The sequence below is a fragment of the Thamnophis sirtalis genome, unplaced genomic scaffold (assembly GCF_051295495.1).
Source record: "Thamnophis sirtalis isolate CommonGarterSnake01/CBP01778 unplaced genomic scaffold, rThaSir2_p1.2 scaffold_1, whole genome shotgun sequence".
In the NCBI taxonomy this organism is placed as follows: domain Eukaryota; kingdom Metazoa; phylum Chordata; class Lepidosauria; order Squamata; family Natricidae; genus Thamnophis; species Thamnophis sirtalis.
The window spans coordinates 21,086,539-21,103,632 of NW_028261381.1; positions in this window are offsets into that span (position 1 = coordinate 21,086,539).

Consider the following 17,094-nt stretch of genomic DNA (forward strand, 5'->3'; position numbering starts at 1 on the left):
TCGCTTACCACAGTTGCTTGTGGCCTCATCTCTTATTGCCTGACATTCGTTGTCAGTCAGCTGGTTCACACAAAAAGGAGATTAGTGTCTGGAAACTGGTTCAGTGAAGCAAACCAGTGATAATGCCAATAGCAAAAGGAATACTAGATTCAGAAAACTGTCAATTGTGAAAAGGTCTCAGATATATTTATAGACTGTGAGTTGACCTGAGCTCTACTAAGTAGAACTAGGATCTGCTATAACCAGCAGGTGTGGTATTCAGCAGGTTCTGACCAGTTCTGGAGAACCGGTAGTGGAAATTTTGAGTAGTTAGGAGAACTGAGAAATACTACCTCTGACTGGCCCCGCCCCATCTAATCTCTGCCTCCCAAGCCCCAGCTGATCGGGAGAGAATGGAGATTTTACAGTATCCTTCCCCCGCCATGCCCACCAAGCCATGCCACACCCACAAGCCAAGCCCACAAAATCAGTAGTAAAAAATTGAATCCCACCACTGGTAAGCAGCCCTCAAAAAGAAGAAAAAATGAAAAATGCAAGAACAGATACCTAAAAAGGATTTCATTGGGATGGAAATCTACCCTTTCCCAACCCTTTAATGCTACCAAAGACCTTACTTGAGCAGTAGGTTTGTGCCATGAGTTGCTATTATGGCATAGGTTAAGTAAAATAATTGAAGTGGTAAAGAAGTAGTGAATGTGGTACAAAGTTTAGTTTTAAAATACCTTTAAAAATAAACGGATGGGAATGCAGCTCTAATGATTATCTTATTTGCCAAGAAGATGAACTTCTATATTTTCAAAGAAGAAAAGGTAGGGTGGAAGCAGAGGTGGGTTCCTACCAGTTCGCACCTATTCGGTAGAACCGGATCGTCAAATCTACCGAACCGGTTAGAAGAGGTTCCAGCAGTGGACCCAGAAAGCAGGCCACACCTATAGTAGAGGTTCCAAAAAATTTTGAAACCCACCACTGGTCCTTGGATATGATTATTCTACACTATCATGCTCATATTTATAAAACTCAGTGCCTCTGTGAAAGGTAAGGATGACTTCTGCGTTTGTGGTGCAATCAGAACATTGCATGTGTTGAAGTTGTTTTAGCGCAAACCAAAGATGCCTTTTAAAAAACAAGTTTACATCATATTCTTATGCATGCCAGTGCTGGGTGTGAGGTGATTTAAGGTGGTTCTGACAAGTGTCGTCGGCATCTTCATATCCGGTCACATGGGCGGCAAGCGACTCCCATCCAGTCACATGGGTGGCAAGCCATGCCCACAAAGAAGGCCACACCCACAGAGTAGGTTCGAACAATTTTTGAAACCCACCACTGGGTGGAAGTGTCCATTTATGTAAGTGATCCCTGCATTTTCCAAACATTATTTTATGGCCCACAGTTGAAGAAATAATGCCTAATGGTAAAGATTGTTTTAACTGAACTATTTCCTATAATGGTAAGGTTGACTATAATTATGGTTAGTCAGTCAGCAAGATATTTAGGCTGGATTTTCCATTTTTATCCATTTATCAAATCCTTCCCAAGGACCTGGGATAGCCAGTTGGTTATTTGATAGTGTAAAAGATATTATTACAAGATGTAAGATGTTCCAAGTAAAACTACCTTTTGCAGCCGAGGGAAATTTTGTCTATTATTATTATTGCAACTGGTCGCACGGTTAGCCAGATGTTTAGATTAGATTTGACATTTTTATCATTTCTCCAATTATTGTTCTTGCTGTTATTTAGATGACTCTCCCAATTTTATCCTTAAGAAAAGCCTGGGAACATGATTGTGAGATAATAACTGTCAATGTTCATTCATTAACCCAAAGGTGCTTCTTCAAGAGGCAACTAGACTTTCTGGTTTTTCTTTGAAGATGTTTCGCTTCTCATCCAAGAAGTTTCTGAGCTGAAGAAGCTTCTTGGATGAGAAGCAAAACATCTTCAAAAAAACTGAGAAAGTCCGGTTGCTTCTTGAAAAAGCACCTTTGGGCCAACCATGATCTGGATGATTGAGAATCTCCATAGATGTTCGTTCAGTGACATTATGACAGAACGAAGATTAAGTTTCAGATTTATCAGTCTTAGCCTAACTATTAAATCTACAACTTTGTAAAGTAGATAGCTATCATCATGCTGTAATTCTACATTAATAGGATGTAGGGAGCAGGATGGAGAGGCGATGTCTTGTTTATGGTAAATGAACAAGAATTCGTTATTGAGCTACTCAGTTACCCTTTAAAATACCATATTCTACTAGTCCCTGTTTATCCATGAGAATATTTATTAGCAAGCCCTTTTATTGCCATGTCCATTTCCCCGAAGAAGGAATTTTGCAATTAGTAGCAGCAAGGAAAGATTTGTCTGAAAGGATAATTTAGAATGCATTCATCACAGATATATCGCTAATAATGACAGGGACAATGGCTAATGGAATGAAACCCTCCTGGTACTGGCTAAGATTCTCATATAAAATATCTTCCACATAGCTGAAAGAAATGTAGCTGTGCTAGACAACAGCTTATGCATATTTTTCTCCATTATTTGCCTTGCTTGCCTCATTACAGGGTGAACTCAGGAATCAAATTACTCACTGTAAACATGCGCCCTACAAAGCAAATGTGAAAACTGCTGAATCCTGCCGAAATGGGCCTGACATATTTAGGACATTTTAAATTATAGACATCAGTAGAAAAAGAACTCTTGCCTATGTCTATTACCCATAGATACCAACCCTAAATTCCCTGATGATACAAAAGTGTACTTTTTTAAAAACAAAATACAGTTTTTTTCATTTACTTTCCCTAGCATATCAAAATACTCAAAATAAACATTAAAATTCAAATGCTCTACACATTTAAAGGCAAAGATCCAGGATAGATATCCCACTAAGAAAACTAAACAAATTAATCCTAATCACGATTCCTTGGGCAGAAAAACTGCCTCTGTACTGGTATAAAAATGCAGGATGAACCTTACATTTATTTATTTAATTTTGATAGGTGCCCATCTCAGTCACTGACACTAGAAACTAGCAAGTCAAATTTGGTTGAATTTTGTGTCAAGGATGCTTATAGAGCATGGGTGTCAAACTTGCAGTGTCACGTTGATGTATTGTGACATTTTTCCCCTTTGGGGAGCTGGGGTGGGTGTGGCCTGTATGTGACGCATCTGGCCTACAGGCCGCCAGTTTGGCACCCCTGTTATCTAGTGTCCGGGGAATTCATTGTAATATTATTTTTACATAATATTTTATCAGATTTCCTGAAAATTCAGGGAGATCCCTAGCCGCTTAAAAGATATAGATGGCCTGACACTGGACTTGATTCCTAGTGATTCTGTGAAACAACCATGCAGTTTGTTTTGTATCAATCCAGACATGTTTTGCTTTTCGTTTTGTTCATGGATGATGTCCAGCCTACAGCCATTTTACTGAACAGGTGTTCCTGCAGGGATTGTGCTTCAGCTTCAGGCAATATATGAATTTCAGGCTGGAAACAGGATAACAGACACTGCTTCGGCTTCAGGTCATTTTGGAATCTAGTTTGAGGTGAAATTAGGTCACCATTCTCCAGTTTGGCTCTCCCTGTCTCTGCTGAAGAATATTTTGTCCAGTTTCTGCAACAATGGCAATCCATTAAAGAAAGCATGATACCAAGGTCCTTCAGGTGAGGCAGAAGCATAGTCCACCAAGGCCAGGGGTGGGCTGCTACAGGTTATGGCTGTTTCGGAGAACCTCCAAATTCCACCCCTGGCTGGCCCCACCCACCCCATTCCGCCCCTCCCACCCTGCCCCACCCCTCCCAGGCACGGCCAGTTTTGGATGTGAGGTAAATGTAGGACCTGCACAGAGGCTCAGAGAGAGGGAAAAACAGGCCTCCCAGGAGGCCTCCAGAACCTGGGATAGGCAGTTTTCACCCTTCAAGTGGCTCAAGGAAAGCCACCAGAGCCTGGGGAAGGCAAAAATGGCCCACTCGCCGTGGTGCAGGAGGCCAACTAGGCCACGCCCACCATGGCCACGCTCACCCAGCAACCGAGCAGAGAACCCATTGCTGAAATTTTTGAAGCCCACCCCTGACCAAGGCAGGGACAAGGTCAAGAAAATCAGAGGTGGCATCAGTTCATCAGCATAGAGAGCAGAAGGGGCTGAAGCAACCACTCTCCCTAACCAACACTTCTCTTTCCCTTCTTACCTTTTCAAAGCCCCAGATCCTGTCGCTGCAGCTGAGTCAATCAGAAAGCAGCTACTTCTCCCTCTCTGCCCTCTGAAGGGTGGAACAGACTTCTCGGGGACTGCAGATCAGGGAATGTATTCATCTGTCATTCAAGGATGGTCGCATGGCTTTTCCATTTATTTCTCCAAATGTAACAATCTGTCTTAGGGAAGCACTCAAATAGCAAAGCACAGTACAGGAAGTCAATCCAATCGGCACCCCCACCTTTGCATAATGCACAGTTAGGATTTGGGAGGTGTGCGCATTAGCCCGTCTGCAGAAATCGGCAACTTAGGCTTACCCATCAACCCCTTCACAGCACAGGTATGCAGCAGACATTATGAGCAGTAGTGGCCAAATCTAAATCTTCCTTTAGACTTGACCTCACCTCTGCTCCAGCCTTTCCTGATCCATTCGGCAGGGGTGGCCCTCTCTAGGACTGGGGGTTGTGGCTTGGAATCATTCAGCGGATGCATTCATAGGAAGGGAAGGGCTCTGGATTTATGTTAATAGGCCTAGGTCTTTACCTTCAGGCATCTCCTCCTCTGAGGAGAAAACACAAACTGACTATGACTAGTTTACAACCTTGCCTGATAAACTCTCAGAATGTCTGTGGAGAGAAGACTGAGGCTGGTATTATTCTCAAATAACAGCTGACAGTCCCTATGAATCCCTAGGAGTGGCTTTAAAATGGGCCTTATTTCCTGGAGCTGCTGGGAGAGTGTTCCATGCATTGTTGCCTAAAATAAGGTGACCAGACGTCCCGCTTTTGGTGGGACAGTCCCGATTTCTAACAATTTGTCCCGCGTGCTGCGGCATTTTAAAAAAGCCCCGATTTTGGCTTCATGTTGAAAGCGCAGTGGATTTGCTTAAGAAATCCTAACTGGGACAAGACAAAAGACACTCTGTCTAACCCCTCTCTATGTCTTAGTACTTTCATTGAAGATATTAAAACGTGAAAGCAAGAAAACGGAACACTCCCCGCCCCGCCCCTTTTACTTCCTTTTATAAGAAAAGATGACCCAGTACGATAGAGCTCCAGGAAATACTTTGGCTAGAGAAGTAGCGACTGTTCCTTCCTTGATTTCCTGGAGGGGAGGGGCACGGAGGTTGGAGGTCGGCTCGTGTGGGAAAAATGGTGGCGCGCGAGGAGCTCCTCATCACTATCAAGGTTTCTTTGAAAAATATTTCCCTGGGACTAATTTCACCATTTTATTTTGCTCAGTTCTTTGTATTAACATCTACATCCTTCTGGATTGACTTGGAGTGCTTCTAAAATAGCAGTGGACTAGCAGTGGACTTATATACCGCTTCATAGGGCTTTCAGCCCTCTCTAAGCGGTTTACAGAGAGTCAGCATATTGCCCCCAACAATCTGGGTCCTCATTTTACCCACCTCGGAAGGATGGAAGGCTGAGTCAACCCTGAGCCGGTGAGATTTGAACCGCTGAACTGCTGATCTAGCAGTAGCCTGCAGTGCTGCATTTAACCACTGCGCCACCTCGGCTCTTTGAAAAAGAAACTTTTCCAAATCTTTGATGGAAATGGCACCAAACTGAGTAGTAAAAGGCACTGAAATGGAGCTATGCACTTCACAAAGTTGTTCAGGGGTTCTTTTCAGCATGGGGGGGGGGAGAATCCTTGTCCTTTCATTCCCCATAGCAACTGAGGAAAGGCACAGGAAAAAGGGGGCATTTTCCTTCTGCCTTTCCCTCTTGCTAAGTAATTTTAAAGAAAAGTTTAGATTTTTAAAATGGATGTAAAAAAAGGTTTTTCCCTTTTTAATATAAATGATGATAGTCTATAAAGATTAATAGGTATGAACAGAATTATATGTTATTTATCACAGCAAGATGAAAAGTAGGGATGGTTAAACTGATTGCTTTATTCAAAGAAAAGAACATATCTATTTTAGTTTCCATGTGGAACCACTTTTAAATTTTGTGCTTGCGATGGAAAAAATGAAATTGTGATTTTGGTTTTCCTGATTAGATAGTTTGTTGTTATAGAATTGAGTAGTATATATTATTGTGTAAAAGTAAAAAGTTGAGGTTGTGATGTTATTATCTTCTACTGGGCTAAAAAAGAGTCAGAAGTCAATTCCTCCCCCCCCCCTTTTCCCCTTCTACCACACACGTTCTCCTTTTTCCCTTTTTCCACTCTTAATTTCCCCTTATTTTCATTTTTTTTGTCTTTTATGTTCTGATAAACTAATAAAAATAATTAAGCAGGTGAGATAGATGAAAAGTAAATGTGATTAAAGTTCACTTTTCATCTTCCTCCACCATCAGTGCCTTTCCCTCTCACTTTGGCCTTTTCTAGTGGAGCAAAAATAATATTTCTGTCAAAGCTTACTTCCCAGGGGAGAACTCCCAGAATGCCAAGAGATGGGCATTAAAGCCAACCCAAAAAAGAAAGACCCTATCCTAGAAATCTTGCTTCAAGCCAAATTTCCCCCCATTTCCCTCATTACACTAAAAAAAACCCTCTTCCTTGTCTTCCTACTAAATGAGAGCCTTTTGGTGTAATGGTGAAAGGGCTGGCCTACACACCAAGGGAAGATGAGTTCGAGTCCTGCTTTTGGGGCAGTCGTTCTCTCTCAGCCCAACCCACCTCACAGGGTTGTTGTTATGTGGAAAATATTAAAAGGAAGATTAGGTATATTTTCCGCCTTTCAGTTATTTGTAAAAATAAGACAGGTGGGATAAAAATCTAATAAATAATAAAAATAAAAATAAATGAACCATAGACCATTTATTCTATCAGAACATCTTATTCCTAATCAATTCAATTGGATTATTCCTTCATGAGGATTGAAGGTAGCATTAACTAAAAAGTCCTGATTTTTTTTTAATTTTTAATCAAGAACACCCCCCCCCCCCAGTCTTTTACCAATGTTAAAATCTGGTCACCTTATCCTAAAAGTAAAGGTAAAAGTTCCCCTTGCACATATGTGCTCATCGTTCCCGACTCTAGGGGATGTAACAGTCTGTTTCAAAGCCGAACAGCCAGCACTGTCCAAAGATGTCTCCGTGGTCATGTGGCTGGCAGAAGGCGCACGGAACACTGTTACTTTCCCCCCAAAAGTAGTCCCTATTTTTCTACTTGCATTTTTTACATGCTTTTGAACTGCTAGGTTGGCAGAAGCTGAGACAAGCAACAGGAGCTCACTCTGTTATGCGGCGCTAGGGATTCAAACTGCCGAACTGCCAACGTTTCTGATCGACAAGCTCAACATCTTAGCCACTGAGCAACCGCATCCCTATTATTGTTGCCTAAGTCATGCAAAAATACAGAGTTACTACATAGAGACCTTGCATTCGTAAAAACAACCTGAAATCAAGGTTCCAGTAAAATCCAGTATTCACATCCCTGGGATGAAGAGAATGCCTAACCTCTTTCCATTGTAAAGGCCAGCCCAATATCTCCCCTCATATTTTCCTTCACCAATCATTGGGGTGATCCCAGATCAGCCTTCATCTCCCCTGCCTCCTCAAGGCAGGGGAGATGCATCCTGGAAGAATGACCTCTGACTTCCTCACACTCATGCCCAATTCTGGGGCATACAGTCCAGCTGTTGGCCACTCCTACTATATCTGCTACATCAACCTCCAAGACTCCTTGTCCCAAATAATTCCAAAGATCCCACAGTTCTACTTTCAGTTGGGCCTTCTTCCACTTATGGTTCAAAATCCCACCCCCACATTCTTCATGAGAGTCTTTTTCGTCTTTCCTTCCCTAATTTCCAAAAGGTTAAACAACCATCCACTCTACTTAGGGACTAAATGTTATGTTACTGGTCCCAATCCAAACACTGACAAACCATAAAAGAACATAGGAGATCCACCCATCTCAACCTACCAATCTCCTTGCAATGGCAGGAATGTAGGAGTGGTAAAACCATGTCTTTCCAGCCAACATTATATTGGATTGGCTATCCTCTAGCCTGCTCTTCATCCAAAGTCCCATCACAAAAAGGGACAGTGGCTTTCTCAATAGTGATGGTGGCCTTCAGTCTTCTACCACCCACTGGCCAATAAGACAGCAATAACACTTAGGCTTATATACCGCTTCATAATGCTTTTACATCCCTCTCTAAGCGGTTTACAGAGTCAGTATATTGCCCCCAGCAATCTGGCTCCTCATTTTACCCACCTCGGAAGGATGGAAGGCTGAGCCAAACTTGAGCCTGGTGAGATTCGATCTGCCACTGACAGCCCGCTGAAGTAGCCTGTACTCTATACTCTAACCACTGCACCACCCTGGCTCTTAAAGATAAAGAAGAAATGCTACTATGGCCTCTGTTTATATGGTACTATATAACCAGCAGATGAAGCTCTGTCAAACAATTGACTTCTGCCAACTCTTCAAATGCCATGAGCAAAACTATGCAAGCGAGTGGATGAAGGGAAGGAAACGTGGACATTTTGCATCGGGTGGTAGAATAAACCTTGAAGTCTACCATCGTGTTTCCTTTACAATATTCCTTTGACCCTTTCACCTCAAAAACTGAGGGGAAATGCAGTTACACAATGGCAGACATGTGGTGGCAGGTGCAAATCCACGGCCTATCTCATAAAGGAGGTTTCTGGCTTGTGGAGGAAATGGTTTTCGAAGAGGAATTTTAGACAAGACAGATGACTCCAGCAACCGAGAGAAGTCTGTTGAAGGAATGTGGTTACAGGGGAGCCCCACCACTTGGAACAATGCCAGGGAACACACATCATGGTCTGGGACAGCAAACAGCTCAGGAGCTACCAGGAAATGGCCTCGGTGATTTAATTGTTCTTTTCAGCATCCTTAACATTAGGTTACTTGGGAAGGAGAACAGGAAGAGAATCATAATATGTAAGCAATGTTTTCTTTTTTTTTCTTTTTCTTTTTTAGTTTGCCGTGTATTAACATTTTCAGTGAAGACTTCACTTCCCCTTGTTTTTTGTTTTTTGTTTTTTTTGTGATCACACACTGATTTCATGACTACAGTGATTAAACTTAAAGAAATGGCAGTATCTGGAAGAAGAGAAGGAACTGGAGACGATAACAAAACACAGAGCTGAAAATAGAAATAGAACAACTATGGCAAAAGCAAGCAAAGGTAGTACTAATAATAATGGGAGCCTTGGGTACGATTAAAAAAAAAACTGGAGCACTTCTTGAACACCATTGGCATTGACAAATTCACTATCAGTCAATTGCAAAAGGTGGCTTTACTCAGAAGAGCTTTTTCATACTGCAACAATTTCTGTTAACATCATTAAACATCCATGTATACCTATCCCAGGTCCTTGGAAAGGACTCAACAGGTAGACAAAAATGTCAAATTCAGTCTGAACATCTGGCTGACTGTGCAATGAACCATAATAAAGTAACAGGCCCCTGGGTGGAATCCCAAAATATGTGGAGTACCACTTGAACACCATCAGTGTTGACAAATTCACCGTCAGTCAATTGCAAAAAGTAGCTTTATTTGGAACAGCTTATATCCTGCAGCAACATTTATCACACCATAAAATATCCACATCTGTCTATCTCAGGTTCCATGTCAAACTCTAGATCACGTCGTGACCAGCTGTAAGCTGAGGGCATACACCAGTCCAGTGTGTGATTTTTTTAAGAAAATATAAACAATACTGCAATTCAATGATTAGATAGCCTAGACATTGTGTTTGAAAATAGACCTTTTTTACATTTATTTTTTTTAACATTTATATTTTATTGTATTCTACTAATCTAGATGAAACCTTAATTCATATTGCTAGTCCATGTATGATATGCCATATGCTGAATAAATATTCCAGGTTCTTGGCAATGACTTGATAGGCAGACAAACATGTCAAATACGATCTGACTGTACAACAAACAATAATAATAATAAAATTAAAATTGCACACTACCAACTTTCAATGTCTGTTGCAGTGGCAGAATGAAAAAAGTCATTTTCTTGCATTCTTTCTTAGTCTTTTGAGAAGTTCCATTTCACTAATGATTGCCAAAGTTCCATAAATCTTTTTATAGTCATAATATGCTTCAGTTCAGTGAGTGACTTTGGGCCAGTCGTTCTGTCTTAGTCCAAACTACCTCATAGAATTGTTGCAGGGTTAAAAATAGGAGGAAGGAACACTATGTATGGATTCCTGAATAAAAGGTGACTTTAACCTCTCCTCTCTCTCTCTCTCTCTCTCTCTCTCTCTCTCTCTCTCTCTCTCTCTCTCTCTCTCTCTCTCTCTCTCTCTCTTCTCTCTCTCTCTCTCTCTCTCTCTCTCTCTCTCTCTCTCTCTCTCTCTCTCTCTCTCTCTCTCTCTCTCTCTCTCTCTGCATAATGCAACTCTCTCTGCTTTGCAGTATTCACAACTGCTTTCTCTGTCTTTAGATCATTTCATTGAAGTCTCGCGCCTTAGGTGACATGAAGAAGGGTTTTTTTTTTTAATCCACAGAGTGATGGGACAACCAGGTCCTGGGAAAACAGGTCAATAAATCCCAGTAACATCCAAAACATTTTCTGTGAATTCCTATAACATTTTATTGGGTTCTTGATTTTTAAAAAATAGTGCACCTTGGAGCAAGCAAAGAGTACAGTCATCATGTGCTTTACTACTCAATTATATAACTGTAACAGGAAACAGGAAACTCTACTTATAACAAAAAAACATAGAGTATATACCATAGATCCAAACTTGTAAACACTGCCATCTACAGGCTAAATACTTCTGTAGTTGTTGCATAAAAAAGCATTCCAACTGTGAATGCCAATAGATGGGCTAGTCTGGACTATTGCCACACCACAACCTGATAGGCTGTCCTGGTGCTTCTTGCCTTTTCTCTCTTGCAGAGAAACCACACCTTGGTAACTGAGTCTCGTGCAGACTGGTCTACCAGTGCTTTCCCTTCCATTTAGGGATTGTTCCATCCCACACATCTCCTTGTCTTTGCTTTGCGTTCCCAGGTGTTTGCACAAATGGATATCTTCACTCTTCCCCACATATTATCTCCTTTGGCACTAACATAGACCTTTCCTTTTTTTTAAACCTCCCCTTGCGATGCCATCACAGCTACAAAATCCAAAGCAATAGGGAATGAGTTGTTGCCTTACCTTCCTCTGGAGGTCCATGGATGCTTTGTGGCAAGGAAGAACTGGGAGTTCAGTTTCATAAAACACAACGCCCCTGCTTGCAACTTAAAGGGAAGGTAAGCAGAGCTCTGCAGAGCAAAACAAGGGGAGCATGGGCAGAAATGGAAAGGTTCCCCACAGGTTGGCCAAAGCCTGAAGTTCTTGGATTGAGGTAAGTTCATTGATTTAATGAGACTTTGTCGGATCTGCTGCAAGATTATACCAACCAGAAAATGCTCACAAGCAGAAAATACAGGTGCTCATCAGCCCAGGATAAAATGGCTGCACAAGATTGCAACTAGCCCTTGGAGGGGAAGGGGGTGGGGTCAAACCAGTAGTGCAGCCAACCAGAGTTGCAGCTGCCATTAGACTGGGAAGTGGGAAGCATCAGAGACCATCTGCTCTGAAGGGCTTAAGATGGTTTTAGTTGGCGAATAGCAGTTTTGCTTCAAAGCTGGAAATCATAGGTTTGTGGAGCATTTACAATGGGCAGGGAGGGCAGTGACAAAATTTGTTTCACTGGTGTCCAGCCAAGCAGAAAACCCTTACAGAGAAACTAAATGCCATTATTCCAGTTCCAGTCATGGAGCAATGACTTCCAAATGTGTAAGTGATTTGAAATGTCATCTAAAACAGTTCTTTCCAAAGTTAACCCAAAGCTGCACTGCTACATTTTGAGGACATTAATATTTTAGCATATGTATTTGTGGACAAATGTTAGAGAGTTTCAAGGGTCCCTGTGTGGGGAAAAAAATAGTCCTAGTTCACTGAGGAACAGCTGTATGTGTTAAATAAATAGTTATTTATACATAGCCTCATGGTGCATCTGGAACGATCTGGAACTGAACACACTCAAAACCGTAGAAATTGTATAGGAGAAACCCTCCCATACTATCACCTCTTACAATACTAGACAACACAGTATCAACAGTAGAGACCTTCAAATTTCTAGGTTCTATCATATCTCAATGTGAAGTTCCCGTGGGTCGACCATGAGGCCAATGTTGAGAAAAGACAGGACACGAACTTTCTCGAGATGGAGCGACCCAGATGAGAGTCTGAGAGCCCCTTTTATTGAGATAGGACAAAGGCAGGAGGAGCAATAGCATGTGCTTAAAAACAGCCTGTAAAAGTACAATTTCTAATCTACTGCTTCAGGAAAGTTCTTTCTATATATGGTCAAATCCTGGACGTCAATGGTAGGGCACATCTCAGAATGTTATGTTATTCACTATCAGGATGTTATGGCGTTCTAGGAGTTTGTTTTCTCCTGTGTGATTCAGCGTGACTCTGCAGGCCCTAGTATGGACTAGGCCATGGAGGACACACACCTGCACAAGGAACTATATTACAACATCTCAACATCTAAAATGGACACCTCACATCAAAAACATCATTAAAAAAGCACAACAAAGAATGTTCTTTCTGCGCCAACTCAGGAAGCTCAAACGGCCCAAGGAGCTGCTGACACAGTTCTATAGAGGAATTATTGAGTCTGTCATAACTGCCTGGTTTGGTTCTTCAACCCAACAAGACAGACACAGACTTCAGAGGATAATCAGAACTGCAGAAAAAACAATTACTGCCAACCTGCCTTCCATTGAGGACTTGTATACTGCACAAGTCAAAACGATGGCCATGAAAATATCTACAGACCCCTCGCATCCTGGACATAAATTGTTTCAACTTCTACCCTCAAAATGACACAATAGAGCACTGCACACCAAGACAACCAACATGAGAACAGTTTTTTTCCCAAACGCCATCACTCTGCTAAACAAATAATTCCCTCACCACTGCCAAACCATTCACTAAGGCTGCATGACTATTACTATTAGTCTTCTCATTGTTCCTATCCCCCATCTCCTCCCACTTATGACTGCAGGACTGTAACTTTGTTGCTTGTATCCTTACGATTTATATTGATATTGATTGTTTCCTGTTTGTTTATTTGTACCCTATGACGATCATTAAGTTCTGTACCTTATGATTCTTGACAAATGTATCTTGTCTTTTTATGTATATTGAGAACATATGCACCAAAGATAAATTCCTTGTGTGTTTAATCACACTTCGCAATAAAGAATTCTATTCTATTCTATTCTATTCTATTATTTGAACTGTAATTATATCCAACGTCTTCAAACCTAGTAAACATGATTAAGTCATTCAAATGGTTTTGCTTTAAGGTTTATAGATGCAGAATTTCAGAATGAGCCATGGCCAAAATGACAAATCTGTAAAAATTGCATTTAAAAAATCATTATACAAATTCTGATTAATTATATGGCTATGCTACATTTCCAGGGGGGAAAAAAAGTTACTCATGTTTATTCAACCAAGGGTGACATCAGTGCAATAGCACTGTAGACTTACAGTAGACTTACAGTAGACTTACAGTAGACATACAGTAGACTTACAGTATATACCGCTTCATAGTGCTTTACAGCCCTCTCTAAGTGGTTTAGAGTCAGTCTATTGCCCCTGACAACCTGGCTCCTCATTTTACCCACCTTGGAAGGATGGAAGGATGAGTAAACCTTGAGCCGGTGAGATTTGAACTGCCACTAGCAGTCAGCTGAAGTAGCCTGCAGTGCTGCACTCTAACCACTGTGCCATCTCAGCCTTTAAAAAAGGATGAGCAAGTTGAGATATTCTGCGTGTTTAATTTCAGCTTCCCACAGCCCTCGTTTTATGGCCTATGGCAGGAAATGCTGGAAATTATACTTCAGCAACATCAGGAAGGCCATGGGTTGCCCCACCCTAGTCTACAGTAATTTTGAATTAGTTCTACCTAGTTAACTTCACTGTAAGACAATTGAGACCATTATCATTTGAGAATTCAACACATTCTGATGATGGATTCATGTGAAACACAAAAACCATTATTTATATAGAGTAGGAAAATATACCATCTAACTGGGCTGGCATATGAAGTATGCAAAGGCATTTCATTTTTGATAGTTGGACATTTTAAACTCAAGTAGCTTTTAATCAATATTCCATTACAAAATAAAATTTAAGGTTTTTCCTTTTTTTTTTTTTAAGACTGGCTGTGCAATGTAACTAAAGACAGAAGCTGCAAACACATTATGACCTATTACTCAACATGTGCTTCTAATAAATTAGGATATAAATGACAGCTACTTTGGACAGCATAAGAAAGAGAAATGGAAAATACAATCCAGTGTAAGATTTGAAGTGTATCCGTGGAGAGGCTGTTTATATGCTGCTGGAGCTGTAATGAATAACCACATTTCAATCAACCACTTAACCTTTGCAGGGTTAAACAGTAAGACCAGATATTGATTTTGGCCTGGGGGCACAAAAAGAATTGATAAAAGCCTTAGTTAAATTTCATGTGAACTGCCTTGCTAAAAATCCTGCTAGAGAACTTTCTCACCCAACATATGGAATATGAAGGCATGCTACTCATTTGGGCTGCAAAAAATCCAATGACCTTTAGATGGCAGTCAATAGTTGTGATTATCTTTTGTTGTTGTTTGTTGCGAAGTCATGTCAGACCCATCACATGGACAACGTTCCTCCAAGACTTCCTGTCCTTTACTATCTCCCCCCCCATGTCCATTTAAGCTCACGACTCTACCCAGCCACCTCATTTTCTGTCGTCCCCTTCTTCTTTTGCCCTCAGTCTTTCCCAGCATTAGGCTCTTCTCCAGTGAGTCCTTCCTTCTCATTAGATGGCCAAAGTATTTGAGTTTCATCTTCAGGATCTGGCCTTCGAAAGAGCAGTCAGGGTTGATCTCCTCTAGGACCGACTGGTTTGATCGCCTTGCAGTCCAAGTGACTCGCAGGAGTCTTCTCCAGCACCATAGTTCAAAGGCCTCAATTCTTTGGCGCTCAGCCTTTCTTATGGTCCAACCTTCACAGCCATACATTCCCTGCCATCTAGTCATTTTCCAGATATGGCAGTCCTAGTAAGCACCTTAACAACCAGGTCTTAACACCTAAGATCATGAGACCACATTTAGCACAGTATCCAGAACACTTATCCAGTTCTGGTGTCTTTCCTGGGAGGAGAGTAGAAAGAATGAGAGAGACAGAGACAGAGAGAGAGAGGGAGAGAGAGAGAGAGTCTGCTTATCTGCAGACTCCTGAAAGGTCTCTGCCTTCCGTGCTCTTCATTTGCAGAAATGGAAAGTGTTCAGGTTATTTCAATGCAGGCCATAGTTGGAGAAGATGATTGACTTTGAGGGCTGTCTCTGTCAATGAGCACAAAGGAAGCTACTTCTTCTGGTGGCAGATGCAAGTGAGATCATAGAAGGCAATACTAAGTACCAGGTGACATGCTTTGTGCTAGGTACGTTAGCCAGAAGACCCTGGCTTCCATTCAAGGCTGTTATTCTCAACTTCATTGAGTGGCAAGTAGGTTAGGCACTTCGTCTTACAGGAGGTTAACACACAGACCCCTAGAAAAATGAAATATCCTGGGAAATATTGAAAAGGCAGAATATTATATTTCCCTGGATCATGTTTTTAGGCAGGAAGAAAACTCAGTCTTAATAGCCGTCACCTTTGTCAATGGACCATTAGAAAGCCTTGGTCTGTCTATTCTGCATAACAAAGATCTCCCCCTTCCGCCACAGGGTGATGGGATTAAGGCATGATAGTATTAGCCTTTTACCCATCTCACTACAGGGCACCTGGGATGAAGCAATGCTCCACCAAACGTGGACTCGCAGCCTACAAAGTCACCCCTGCATGGCCGCATGGGAGTCTGATTCAGAATACAAGCTCAGGTTCACAGACCAGAGAGGGCATAAATCCAGGGACTTTCAGCATCTCGGTCTCTTTTCTTCTTCACCCAACATCTTGAAGCATGTGATCCCGCTTTTCTACTCAGGAGCTCAAGCCATGTGGTTCTGTCCACCATTAAACCATCTTTCCAAGCAGCCTCCATGTTTCCAGTGTCTTTTTCTCCACTTGGAACTGAACCCAGAAGGACATTTCTTCCAACAGTCTTTTATCGCAAAGAGCAACTGAAACCACTCAGTATGTATGAGCAGCAGGATGTTTTCTCTGCAGGCAACCAGTTATTCAGAATACAACAAATGTTCTTTATTAAACTCAACTGTACCTTTTTTTTTTTTTTTGATGTGGCATTGAGCATTCTGTTTTGAACTGATGGGAACCTGATGTTGCTGGTGGTGATGATAAGCTGGAGCAACTCGCTGTAGTATCTGCAAATGTGCAGATGACCCAGACATGTAGTCTTAACAAAGTATTTTATTTTATTTTTTATTTTTGCTATTAAGATTATTATGAGGTGCTGTTGTATCTCTGTCTGGCTCAAGACAGCGCTGAAAGTTGCCATATGCTGTCGGGCTTTTCAGTAGGAAACCTGTGGCCCTTCCAATGTTTGTGAACTTCAACTCCCAGTAGTCCTAGCCAGCAAGACTAAAGGTCAAGGACACTGGGATTTGCAGTTCAGCTACATGTATCACACTTCATATGCTATATTTCCATCGTAGAAATAATGTGCAGAGGAAATCTCTGGTTTGCAGTGCCAAGTATTAATTGGAGCCATATGGTCACAGCATATGCACAATCTCAATATTTTATTTTATTTTAAATCCTACAGGAAGTGGATTTGGAATCTTTATCACTCTGTTGTTGTTGTTAAGATATCTGGAATAAGCATCATGACCTTGCCTTTCAGAGAACAAAATTTTATGGTCACTTTTGGCTCTTGTGAAGACAATGTGCTACTGTTCTATTCACGTTATTTTTAAGACCGCAGCCAAGGCAAAAAAAACACA